This window comes from Callithrix jacchus, chromosome 14 (genome assembly GCF_049354715.1).
Source record: "Callithrix jacchus isolate 240 chromosome 14, calJac240_pri, whole genome shotgun sequence".
Lineage (NCBI taxonomy): Eukaryota > Metazoa > Chordata > Mammalia > Primates > Cebidae > Callithrix > Callithrix jacchus.
The window spans coordinates 46,945,581-46,960,203 of NC_133515.1; positions in this window are offsets into that span (position 1 = coordinate 46,945,581).

Sequence of the window (14,623 nt, forward strand, 5' to 3'; positions counted from 1 at the left end):
CAAATCCTAAATTCTACATTTCTTTCATTATCCATTTCATTATTTATTCTATATACTGATTGGGCTGTTTAATTTAGGGAAGGGTGTGCAATCCAAGGCAAATGAATATTGTTAGAGCTCAAAGATAGAGCATCCTTTTTATCAGACCTGTTAAGGCTGTGCCTCAGTTCTCTTATTCTCCATTTGTAAGTACCCTTTTTCTATCTTAAGACTGTTATATCTCATTTCTCACCAAACTTTTTCTTCCAAAGCAAACATCTCAAGAGTGTTAAATTAAGTAATTTAGTCGTCAGAAGTCTCCCATATTATAATTCAAATTTAATGAGCTAATTATTTTTTCATATTGCAGATATTTAATTATTAGCTAGTTTCTCTCTTAGGAGTTCAACCATACTACACAGACACATGGCGTAGATAGTAGATCAACTTGTAGATGGTAAATGTATCTTTTATGTCTTGTTTCAAAAGGTACTAACAAACAACTTCATGAAAAATTAGCTAAGCAAAACAAACAATACAAATTAGTTTTAATGTTCATCTCATGAGGCAATAGTAAAAGTTTTCAGCAGCCTGTTTGGATGGCAACAACTCATAAAGAAGAACTCACGGTTTTTTAACTTATTTCACAGATCAGTTCACTGCCACCAATGTGATGTCTTAACATTATCAACCAAAGACACCCAAGAATGTCACCAACCAATGACCAACAAATTCTGTTCCACTGAAAAATAATTCAGAACTCACTCATTCCTAGCAATAGTCACACAGCATATTTTCTAATACAGTTGATAGAATTGTCCCTAATCTTTTACATTCCCAATAATTTTACATCTGAAATGAAATAAAATGCTGAACAATTATTATATGATAAAACAACATAGACAACCTAGTCTGAAAAATCTGGACCAAATTTTCACATCACCAAAAAGCTTTTATTTTTAGTTATAGAAATCTGCCCAGATTATCTAAACTTTGGTCTCAAACCCTCAATTAATTTAGGCCATTGAGACTCAGACTTTGCTTTACATAAATTCTCAATATCAGCTTATAAAGAGGAGTTACAAATATAAATAGCTGTGCCCTGATAATAAAATATGAAGGAAAAAAGAAAACCCACAGGAGTTAGATTGGTCCTAGAATCAAATATGGCCATTGAGAAGGAAAAGAGAAATTTCAAGGTACTGCAAATGGGAAACACCCAAATCATATAAACAGACTTGGTTATCTTAAATAATTTTTGGAATAATGAAGGATAAACATAAATATATCCATCTACGCTCGTAGTACAGATAGGCTTAACAAGTTGTCTACGTTTACATAGCTAGTAAATAATGGATTTGAGATTTGAGATTCAAGAAATGCATACACCCAAAACCCAAAGGTAACAGAAAAGTTTGAAAGTTAATCACGGAGAGTAACCTTTGGTTGGATCCTTAAACAAAAGAGGCCAGTCAAATGAAGATCAGTTAAAGAACAGTGAGAAAGAGCCTTCTAGTAAAAGCAACTTCAAATGCAATAATCTGAAGTGGGAAGACCTGGAAGTAAAGGTCAAGAAAGAAAGCCAGCAGGCTGGGGCTGAGGGAAGGCCCATTTATCAACGCCATCATTGTCCTCCTGCAGTATAGCACCAGAGCCTTGTAGGGGCCACATCCTCCAGAAAGTACAGGTGACCACCTTTCATTCCAAAAGGAAAGGCCTTTTGAGGCCTTTTGATTCTTTTGGCATTTCAACCATTAGTGTGCAAGGTAATTACTAGCTGGCCAACATTTGAGCAGGATTGATAGATTCCATTTAGGTCAGCGTTTGGCTTATGCTTTCCTACCCCAGAAAATCTGTCGAGGTCAGTAGGTTATAGGGCAAACAAATGCCACAGGATGTCAGAATTTTTTATTCCTTTTGCATTCCTGGCGTCTTTATTTCAGGTACAGGAGTCAGTCTTGGAAGCTGATGGTGCGGCCCCTGGTCTGGTGCTGCATTTATTAATACTTAGTGACTAGATCAAGGTAACAGTAGTACTTGCAGTATCTGAAGATACCACTAAATGGTTTATTTAGGACAAAAACTAAAAATTTAAAAGATACACATGTTTATTTTATAAATTGTATTGCCTTTTAAAAAGGTGGAATTAATAAAAACAAGGTATATCTTGGGGAGACAGAGTCGGGTAGGATATCTAAGAAGCAAAATAGCCATTTTTGGTATATTTTTTTCTTCTATTAAGGAGATACATTTTTATATCAAAAAAGTAAATCCCTAAATCTCAAAATATGGGGAAAAGAGCAAACTAAAAAATATTTCACTTTTTGGTCGGTGGGGTATGAGTTCAATTCAGGTCCACTAGCAAGTTTATTCAAAACTACCAGTAGGCTGGGCATGTGGCTCACTCCCGTAATCCTAGCACTCTGCAAGGCCGAGGTGGGAAGTGAGAGAGGATCGCTTGAGCCAAAGAGTTTAAGACCAATCTGGGAAATACAGTAAACCCTGTTTCTAAAAAAAAAAAAAAAAAAAAAAAAAATTTAGCCAGACATGGTGGTGCATGCCTATAGTCCCTGAAACTCAGGAGGCTGAGGTGAGAGGATCATTTGAGCCAAAGAGGTCAAGGCTGCAGTGAGCTGTGATTGTGCCACTGCACTGTGCCCTGGGTGAAACAGTGAGACCCTGTCCCAAAATAGAAAAACTCCACCTGAATCTCTAGAGCTCACTTTACCTGATCTCAGAAAGTTCTAACTAACAAAAAGTTAAAATAATCCTGACATTCAAGTTTAATTGTTAAAGTCTAATCAATCTTTAGGTTATAAAGGTAGCCAAGGGAATGGCATGTGACCCAGATCTAGAGGTTATTGACTAAAACTTGTTCCAAACACTGCAGTTTTACTTATCCCAGGGATTCTCTATAATATAGTTATTTATTATAATTTCTTAATTATTCATTCTCTCAAGGTTTATAATGATAAAACAACCACCAATGAAAAGGCAAAATGTAATTCCTTAGGAATCTAATTTTTACCTGACATTAATTAATGCCCACTTATAAATTGTGACTTAACTATAAAATCCACTAGGCACTTGAATTTAATCTTCATATTTATTGAAAAATTAAAAAAAATCTGCTCTAAGGCAGTCAGGTAAGTCCAATATGCTAGTTTTATAAATATTTGAACCTATAATAGGCTTATTTCTTAGTGTGAACTATCTGAATTTCCTCCATGAGTAATATTTGTGGCATGGCACCAGATAAGAGGTTGAAGGCAGGAGGGATAAGTATCACTCTTTTCTTCACTCTAAGAGGCAGCTCTCTGTCAAGATTGCAACATTTTTAAATGTTGACAAGCATGTACACTCTAACACACGTTTTTTGCCTGGCTCATTATGTAAATTATATTCATGTAATGCATCACTTGGGTATTCAGGTGCAAGCCCATGGTGTCTAATACAAGTCCTCCTTGTCAGGAGCTGCAGCAATGTACATTTTCAGTGAAGATAACTGATCAGGGGGAAAAATAACTGCTATTTTCAATCAGAACTATATAAAATGCCCTTAGTCCAGAAAAGATGTGATGCCAGGCTAAGGCTGTAAAATACATCTCTGACCTTATTATCCAGACTCCTGTGTTAAATATAGTGGCTATAATAGAATTTGTATGCCCTAGTTTCTGACAGGTTGAATGTTACTTAGTGATCCAGGAGTGGAAAATGGCCGCCTGCATTCAAAGGAGATCATAGATTACAGACATTTCCTGGGCATTATGACCACAGGATGCTGTTGCAATGGCTCACAAAAGAGAGACAGACTCCTAACCCCTGTAATTGGAGTAGGACTGCATTCGTTACCTATTGCAGTGTAATGAAGCACCCCCAAACTATTTATTTATCTGTGGGTCAGGAATCTGGGCTGGATGAGCTGGGTCTTCAGCTTTAGGGTCTCTCTTAGGAGGCAATCAATTTGTCGGCCAGGCCTGCGGTCATCTCAAGGCCTAATGGAAAAGGTGTGCTTTCTGGCTGACTCTCGGTTGTCAGCAGGGTTCAGTTCCTCGTGGCTGTCGGGTGGGGTTTTGTGTTCCTTGCTGCATGTTAGCTGGAGACCTCCCTCAGTTCTTTGCCATATGATGTCACATGCTCTAATATGGGAGCCTGCTTCATCAAAGCAAGGGAAATGAGAAGAGAAAAGAGAGGGTGGCTTCAAGATGGAAGTCACCATCACTTCTGCATTAGAAGCAAGTCGCTGGCTTCAGACCACATGCAAGGGAAGGAGACTATAGAAAGACAGGAATGCCAGGAGGCAGAGATCACTGGGGCCATTTTAGAGCTTTCCTACCAAAGGAACTGAGAATATCTCTCAGAAGTCAACAATATCCCTGCCCTACACAACATATTTATCACGTTACCTAGTGAAACCTACAAAGCAACAAAATGAAATGGTAGCACCTTGGATCTCCTTTTATGCCAGGGTGGCTGACAGGAAACTCAATGGTGTTATTCACAAAGAGCGCCTTGTCACAGTACAAAAAGGAAACTTCTTTCCAATTCCAAATGCAAGCAAAAAATATTTTTTTTGGAAAAAAATGTTTTAATGTTCTCTTTTTTCCTACATGGTTCCAATACCCACCAAGCTTATTTCAAACTCCATAAGAGAACCTATTAATCCAGCAATGGAGAAGGCAGACATTGCAGGATGGCTTCAAGAGCTAGAGAGGTACAGCAACCTAGAGACAGCCACAGCCAGCAGTCCACAGGGGATGATGGATGCAGGTGAAGATTTCCACGAAAATCACTTGATGAGGACTCAAATTGATGAGCTCTCTGACAATGACCTTGGCTTCCCTTAAAATGACCTAGCTGGGAATAATGGCTTCTTTCTTTAGAAGAGGGTGTGAGACTGCATGAGAGACTGCATCCATATCATTTCTCAAGTAATCAGAAACCTTAAGGTTTCCAGATGCTGGTAATCTATATTTTTTCAAAACACCCTTAAAAACATTGGTCCTAAGCTAAGACTTCTCACACAGCCGCCTTATAAAAATGGATAGCAGTAGAGACTGAGGTTTCTTCAAGGGAGGAATAGCTTCACGGTATATCCAGGAGTTTGCCTGGCAAAGCACACGGCCCTATAGGGTGAGTAGAGCACTCAGGACTGCTGAACCTTCTGCCCCTGAGTTCCAGCCTGCACCAAATGCCATTGCTGGTGTCCATCCTGAGAACTTTGCCCAGAATAAGTGGATGTGTATAAATACTTGCAAAACATCATATGATTCTCATTACAGAGTAAGTCTTACTCATTTTGTTTCTGTTGTTGTCATCGTCTTCATTTTATACAGCGAAAATTTTAAAAACCCTCTAACTATCATAAGAGAAATGCATGGGCCCAGTGTGGTAACTGACTATGAGAATGAATATTCCAGTGCCCTGCATGGGCAACATCATGTAAGTCACATACCTCATAAAATGCTATTGTAACTACTGAAGCTTGGGTGTATTGTATGTAGCACAGAATCTCATCATCAGTAATTTATTGATTTTGCTCTTTTTTGAGCCATTAAAGCTTTAAGGCTGTTTTCACCTAGATTCCATAAGAAGCAAAGTGTAAGAAAAAGGCCATGTATGAGTAATTTATTTGGAAATGTAGTTTCAGGGAACCAGAATAAAACAAGGGAGGAGAGAGAGCCCACACAAGTATATCACCATGGGCGACCAGTTGTTAGCCCTGTGAGCTCATCTGAGAAGCAGAATGAAATGCAATGCAAGTGTTCTGGGGTAGGAAAAGGGTCAAATGAAGGAGCATTTACCCACTGACTTCCAGCCCCTCATTGGTGAACATTTCTTCTAACCTGATATTCAGCACTTCCACTTTCAGGATGCATATTCTTGGACCCTAAGTTCTTACAGTACTCAATGCAGTGACACTGGTAAAGAAACTCCACATGTGCTGGAGGCAAGAGGTGTGCATGTCGGGCCTGAAGCAAAGCTGTACCTACTGGAGACTGACTGGAGCCTATGCAGAACTATTGGCTGCAACAGTGGCTGCCACAGGATATAGGTGTGGCTTAGAAGATCAGATAAGATGCTTAAGAGTCATCTAATAAAAAGGTTTTCAGATGTGGAAAACCCTTGTGGAGACAGAATTAACCCTCAAAAGGGTAAAACCTCAGGTCTTTAGTTGCTTGTTTCTTAGTGGAAATTAAGAGATGGACATTGAATCTATGAGACACAGAAAATCATCATATGAAGGGAATAGTTGGCTTGCAGATTTTATTTAGTGAGCATGTCACTGTTGGGGAAGGATATTTTGGGACTCTGAGAGACATTCTCAGTTCCTTTGATAGAAATCGCTTTAAAAATGGCTTCCAAAGACCCCTACCTTTTGGTACACATGCCCAGTATAATCCCCTCTCCTTGTTTGTGAACTAAACCTAGTGACCTGTTTCTAATGAAAAGAACTGTCATTGAACACTAGTGCCACAATTCATTATTAAAAATTTTTTAGGCCTCACCTATGAGAATGCAAACTCTAGAAAGTCATGATTTGGCTAACAATCATATTCCAAGCCATACGATGGTGTTTGGCATATAATAGATGCTCAGTCAGCATTTATTCAGTAAAACACATCTCAAAAAGGTGCTGGGATAGGAAAAGGGACAAAGGAAGAAACATTCACCCACTGACTTCAAGTCGCCATTAGAAATGGAGTGAGTGAGCGAGTGAGCAAGTTTGTGGTCTTTATTTAAATCAAGTTTAAGTCTACGTGATGTTAGAGTTCTGGCATAGGTACTAGGAAGATTTCTCCTAATAACCAGGGTGAGGATAGGCTAAAAATTCCCACATTACATTGGAGACATCATGGTGTCTCAGAAAACCTATTAGTTGTTTGCTTAACTTCTTTGAGACATTTTGCTTTCCGTCAGGGAAAATAATAATGGTGATGTTACAAAGCTGTTGTAAGAAGCAGTGAGTTTATTCATAAAAGCACTTTGTGAGTTTGAAAAGTTTCAAAACTTCAAGTTTTAGTTGTTATTTGTTCTGCCTCCTCTGGAGTTGCCTCTCTTGTAGGTTGGAACAAGAGAAGAAAGTTCAAAATCCCAGGAACTATTTCTGTCTTTTCCTCAGATTCTAAATGAAATAGTTTGGCTTTGTTCCTAAACCAAGGTGAAACCAAGGTAGAGAAGGAGAAGAGAACAAAGGGAAGAGACTTGGATTGAGGCACGTACAATAATCTGCCATGAAGAAACATCATGAAGACATACAGTGCTGCCAAGGATGAGAATGTGATGTTTTCTCATTTGACACATTTGTTGAATTTCTTTTTGTGATGTGGTTTGACAGAGCCTGAGAGGGAATGCGAAAACCTTTCACCCAAGTTCTAGAATGTCTGATATTGGTTTACAACTTCACATTCCTCTGTGATTCCAATGGACTCATTCAGCCCCAGGTTTGACAAGTTTACACACATACACACACAAACACACACACACACAAATCATATGTATAAGAAGGAAAGCAGTCCTAGAGAATTGAAGTGTTTGAAAAAAATCTATGAGCTCAGTGTTTTGGAGGAAATCCCTTGAATAGCAGTGGAAAGAAGGCAGTTCATTTCAGAATAAGTATGAATAGAACTAGAACTAGGAGATATGGGAGGGACAAGAAAAGGCCAATAATCTCTTACGAGTTCATGTCCTTAGCTTTGAATGGTAGGATTGTATCTACTGTTCAATTTTTGAAATACAGTTGTGCCGCTTGGCGAGTACACACCACCCCCTCAGAGCCTCCTTTCTGCTTTAGTCCCTCTGACTCCTCCCCTACGTGATCTACCCCATGAGACCAGCTGAAAATCGAGAAATTGTATAGTAATGCAAAGCTCAACATGGCACCTCCTGGACCCTGCTCTAGAAGGATGGCATGTTTTTTAATCTGTACCAGATGGTCAGGTTGCACTAGATATGTTAAAGGAGACTGATATCACTCCTGTCTTGGCACTAGTCTATATTTCCTCACCATTCTGGTTTACCACTCCCCAAACATAGGTGCACACACACGTACATACATGTGCACAAATATGTACACACAAGTCTACACATGCACACACCTGTGCATACATACATACACACAAATATGCACATGCAAACTCATGCAAAAACATACCTGCACACATACATGTCCTCACTTTGCCCCAGCTTCACCAACTTCTCCTGCTCTTCTTTCTGCGAGCACTGACCATTCACACTGGGGTTCAGCTGCCACATTTCACCTTGGGTATGATAATGACAGAGGCTGAAAAATCCATTGATGTATTTCCCCATGGTTGCCTTCCACCAAATGATACTAATACTCCTGAAAATACTTAATATTTACAAAATGCTTATTTTCTGATTCATGCCAAAGTACTTGTAAGCCTCCTTTTTTCTGATATGCAGAATAATATCAATCATATCTAGTTCACAGATTTGTTATGAGGACTAAATAAGGGAATGCATTTACAGGATTAGCACAGTGCCTGGACATGGTAATTGCAGCAAATAGTAGCTATTGATATTGTGGTATTTATTATTAATATTAATCTTATCATTCAGTTTTTGAGTTGTGAGTTCCTATATCCTTCCAATTAACTCATCACATTTTCAAAATGATGTCCTAGTAAAGGAGAAAGAATCTGAGAAAATGTTTCTTCACTTTCTTTTTCTCTTTTTACTTGTAAAGCAAAGGAAAGGGCCTCTGCCCTTTAGTATTTAGCAAATGCTAAATGCTTAGTATTTTGTGGTTAAGTTTGAATTAACATAGCAGCTGACATGCATAGAAAATGAAAATAAGCCAAGACATTTAAAAACTATTCCTTCACAATGTCATATTTTACTTAAATGGCAATTAACAATTATAATAATTCCAAGAGTTTTAATCTGGGAGGAGGATGATTTGCTAAAGCAATTCAAGGTGCAGCCTCCTTTCAGGAAAGTCATTAGACTTTGCTTGTACATCTTTTTGCAACACAAAGGCCATGTAAGACACCTATTATATATCTAAGGAGGACATTATCAAAGTCTAAACTACATCCAAAGTGTATTTTACTCCTAATAATTAGACCTGTATGAACAGCTAGGAAAAAAAAATATGAACCTGCTTAAACTAAATTGGTTCAGCTCTAACTTATCTAATGCAGTTTTCCAAAGAATAATTGATATTATATAATCGTAACTGCCAGTTTATGTCAGAAAAGTGACATTTGACACTTTCTTGCTAACCAACCTAACATCATCAATTAAAACATCACTTCTGTAATGACATTTCACTGGTCAGCTTAACATCATAAATTATGACATCACCTCTTCTATGAAATCAGAAGATGGAAGAAAGGGGACTGAGAAGGTATTCATTCCTACTGAAAACTAAGATTCCTCTTTGATTTGTGCCTTTAGAATCTTTTTTGCTCTGATTATATTGCTGGAATGATTACTTAAAATAGTAATAATAAAAACCTCACAAGATCATAGTGAAAGCCATAAGAGCAAACTGTACATTTTCTAGTTTCCCTTAGTTATGTTTCAACATCCCTGAATGGTGATATGAGGATTTTATTTCACAACTGAACTATGAAATGGCTATTCTTGGAAATCCCTGGAAAATAAGGAAACAGAAAAGAAAAATTTTGAGTTTGGGTTTGAATTTGGAATGGTATATTCAAGTCTCACCAAACCCGTTTTAAAACAATTTATATGTCAGGAAGGTTGCATATACCTGTAGGCCTTCCAAAGGCTAACTACCTGTTTTCCACCTGAGGCTCATAAGTACATACCACAGAAAATGTGATAGGAAATAGATCTTTTAAGATGGAAGGCCCAGATCCCAAAGGAGGAACATTCATATTTGTCCATCTAAAACACTATATTTTAAGGCAGAAAGGAGTCATTTGACAAACTGCTTCTTGAACACCTGCTGGACCAGCAACTGCAAGAGTAAGGAAACTGAGTCCAAGAGGAAGGGAAGCAACTTGCCTAAGGTCACATATAAAGCAAGCACAAGACATAGTCCTGTTCTACAGCCCTGTGGTCTTGCCACAATCAAGCACGAAGAATGCAAGATATGGCATCACATTTAAAAGAGCCACTAAACAGATAGGTGCTGTCTTTCTTTTGCAATTTGATAGTGGAGGAATAAGATGACCTTTTAGTGTCTTAATCCACAATTTTCAAGAAAGTAATCAAGTAGACTTCTTCAAAGCTACTTATATAATTATGTGTAGGATTACCACAAATATTTGTCAAAAGATATTATTTTTCTTTTTATATCACATAGCAGAACTATAAAGAACGAGGTAGACATTCTTGTCTTCCACTAGCATTTAGTTTGGAGAATACTAGAGCCACACACCTCCCTCTAAACTAATCTATACTTAAAATCAAAGGAAAGAGTTGCCAAAAAAGGGTGCCACCAGGGGCATCATAGTGGAACTCTCACAGTTGTATCTGGTAGTTGTATTTTTAATCTTTAAATCCAAACTTCAAATTCACTGGATTAAAGGGATTTCCCACACTAGTCAATGGTACAACAAAAAAACAAGTGAACAGAAATAAGACAAAACAATTGCTTGCATATCTATATTTCAATAACTGTAATTACATAGAATTAAGAAATTCTGCTTTATACTGAATTTGGTTAATTATGAGAGGCAAGTTTATGCTGACTGCCACTGGGCAAAGTCCTACAATACAAGACCACAAGGGATAGCTACTTGCACTGTTTGGTGATCAAATGCTAAAAAGAACCAACATATATGGTTCCTCCCAGGATGGTTCTTAGTGCATAGCTCATCCTGACAAGGAAAATTGTTACTAATTTTTCCAAGGCATAAGAAGATCAAGTACAAAGTAAAGTTTCATAAAATGTCTTTCCTTTACCTATTGCTTGTGCAACTGTAGTCACACCAGGAGGTTTCTGTGTATTGATTCTTGAAGAAAGGTAACCTTTTTGAGAGCATCTTTGGGTTAAAGAGTATAAAAATTAAGTCTAGTGTTTGTATCGGTCTATTCTTAGGCTGCTATAACGAACTACCTGAGACTGGATAATTTATGAAGGAGAGGTTTAAGTAATTCACAGTTCCACAGGCTGTACAGGAAGTATGGCTGGGGAGGCCTCAGGAAACTTACAATTATAGCAGAAGATGAAGGGGAGGCAAGCATGTCTTACCATGGCAGAGCAGGAGAGAGAGAGAGAGAGAGAGAGAGAGAGAGAGAGAGAGAGAGAGAGAGAGAGAGAGAGAGAGAAGGGGGAAGTGCTACACACTTTTAAACAACCAGATCTTGGGAGAGATCACTATCATGAGAACAGCTAGCGGAAATCCACCTCCATGATCCAATCATCTAAGGTCCCTCCTTCCACACATGGGATGACAAGTCAACAAGAGATTTGGTGGGGACGCAGAGCCAAACCATGTCAATAATAAAGGCCAAAGACATTGTTATTACTAAAGGATGGCTTTTTTAAAATACTAAACCACATCTCACACCTACATATATATTTTGGATAGGGAAAGGGAGCAGGGTTATTGACTTAGTAGAATTGATCATTTATAGAATACATTAGAATCAACGTTTCAGTGTTATTTAGACAGTTGTAGCAATGAATGCAACAGCAGGCTTCATGGTGTACAACAAATTCCAAGCTTACAAGTAATTTTACATTAGTTGAGGCATACTTGTCTGCACTGGAAAATGTTTAAATCTTTGATTTTTTTTTTAAAGAACCAGAACTGTAGAGAAGAAACAAAGTGTCACTGGAATAAGAAGAATTTTAGAGGCTCCAAATGCACTTGCTCTCTTCTTCAGTGAGCCAAAGCATAAAGGTGATGCCCAACTACTGGCCCAAGGGATGTGTGAGTTACCATGAAAATAGTTCTTAAATAACAGACTAAAGATTTTAAGCAAATCCATGCAAATTGTCAGAGCATGTCTTAGTCACCTCTAGAGGTGGGAATATGATTTACTTAGCCTCATTTCTTGACTTTTTTCCAAAAGTTTTTGCCATGAATATTTATGCCCAGGCTTCATTTACCGACTGAATTTCCACTCCGTTGGAATTATGCATCCCCATAGTGCACCCAAGAAAGGTGAGCAGTTAGAGGTGAGGAAAGAGATTTCCTGACCTTTTGGAAATAGCAAGCTACACTGGATTAAGTACAGCTTGAGTGAGGTTACTCGTGGGTTGGTTAGGTGTAATTACCTCAAAATTATCTCAGTGAAACAATTAGCGTGCAATAGATTTGGTGCCAGATCTGCCACTGTTCTGAACTTTTGTTAAAGCATCTCACTCCATCCTGCAATTGGGCAATTTATAATTCTTACAGAAAGAGCTAGGACTCTACATATTCCTGCTCCTAAGTGCGGACTTATTTACAGCTGATGCTTGTCAAATGAGTTATATGTGCAAAGGTGCTAGACTTGATGTGATGGAAGTGTTTCCTTGCTGATGAAGTGTTTCCTAGGAAAGTTCCTGGAACCAACCGAGGTACAGGCAACAGCTAGCCCCCTCTCATTACAGTCCTCAAGTCCTCAAGCTGAAGGTGCTGAGCTTCTGCCACAAAATAATGCACAGCTAGTTCTTTTTATTTTATTTAATTTATTTGAGATGGAGTCTTGCTCTGTTGCCCAGGCTGGAGTGCAGTGGTGTAACCTTGGCTCACCGCAACCTCCGCCTCCCTGGTTCAAGCAATTCTCCTGCCTCTGCCTCCAGAGTAGCTCGGAATTGACAGGCATGGTGCCACCATGCCCAGCCAAATTTTTGTATTTTTAGTAGAGACAGGGTTTCACCATGTTAGCCAGGCTCGTCTTGAACTCCTAATCTCAGGTGATCCACCTGCCTTGGTCTAACTGGTTTATTTTAAAATGAACACTAGGCAAAAAGGCCTCAAGTTTGAGCATGCAGCAACAGAGTACACTTTTGGAGGTCATTTTCATTTCCTCTTTGCTTTGTTACAAAGCTGCTTCAAGTGGAAGGGGCAGTTTTATTTCACTTTATTTATATTTCTGACAAAATTTAGAAGATATTTCTTAAGCAAAGCTACTGTCTAAACCTCAAAGATTAGTTAGTCATAGGCAGGGTCGTGATTGTATAGAGGAAAGATCCAAATTTTTGTTAGAAAGCTTTTAAGTAGCTTTTTGAAAAACAGCTTAAGTCATTTAAAAATATGTGAGAAACCACAATGAAATGGTATTTTTTTTGAAATTATTTTTTCCTAAATTTCTTATGTACTATATACCCTGAAGATGGTGTCTGTACAGTTAGGGTGAAGTAAAGGTATGAAATAAATTAGATTTATACTCTATAAAAGCAACTCTTTCTTATACTCCATAGAAGGAAAACAGTATTTTTCTTAAGTTAGTAAACAGATATATGTTGATACATAAACAAGACCTACTTATTCTGTAACTTGAATGGAATCAAGAAATACAAAAGAGATCAACTAAAAAGGTGTCTGAAGGATTATAAATGTTTGATTCTTGAATAAAAAGAAGCACAACATTATCAAACATATTTGTATTGGTTTTTACTACCTGTGACAATAAGGTGAATAAAACAATCTGATCTGGACAGACTAGAAAATAAATGGTGGCAGAGATGCTGTCCACAGGAAGAAATATGGCTAAAGCAAACATCTACTGGGAAGCCGTTTATAGATATTTAGTAAGTACCAAGTGCCATGTTAAGATTGAATATATTTTAATTAAGTCATTTACTTTGCACAGCCATGTTTTCAAGTGAGTAATATCATCCAATTCTCAAATTAGGGATGTCTGAGCCCCAGAGAAATCAAGAAAACTGAAATGTCACATAGCTGTTGAGTAATAGGCTAAAGTATGAATTTAGGTCTAACTCCAAAGCTTCAACTTTTTTATAACTATTTAATTTAATAAGTAGCTTTTTACTGAGGAACTTTCTCTCTCTCACACACACACATGTGCACACACACACACACAGAGAGAGAGAGAGAGAGAGAGAGAGAGAGAGAGAGAGAGAGAGAGAGGGAGGTTAACCTTTATTATGGAAGTGCTGTAAGTTTAAGCCTGTACCAAATCGAAAGTGAAAAATATTGATAAAGTTTAAGGGTTATTCACAAGAAGGGGATGATCGTATTATTTGGAGAAAACGGTCATATTCTGATGCTCAAATAGTCTTCATGTTTAGTTTATTAATGATTGAGACTAACTGAACAAGACTTATGCATTCACCTCCTGGAAGTCTTTTCAGTGTCCTCTTTGCCTTCACCCCAAAATGCCCTAACTGGAGGAGGCAGCTTTACCTGATCTTATTTTTGTTTCTGACAACATTTACACTGAATTTCTCAAGCTAAGTTACTGTCCAGTGAAACTCTAAAGATCCATGAAATTGTAATAAAATATCCATCACACTCTGATTGCAACTGTGATCTTTATACATTTTTACTTTGTTGTTACTGGAATAAGGCTTCAATTTGTGTTTAAAGTTATGACTCTTCTCGCAAGATTCTCTTTTTTTTTTCCTCTAAATTGTGTAATGATGTAGTGTGCTAGAAAGCACATTGAACTGGAAGCAAAAGGACTCTGTCAGCCTTGGGTCATGTCCTCTTAGGTATGCCGTCTTAGCTGGGTTAGTCCCTTGGTGGCT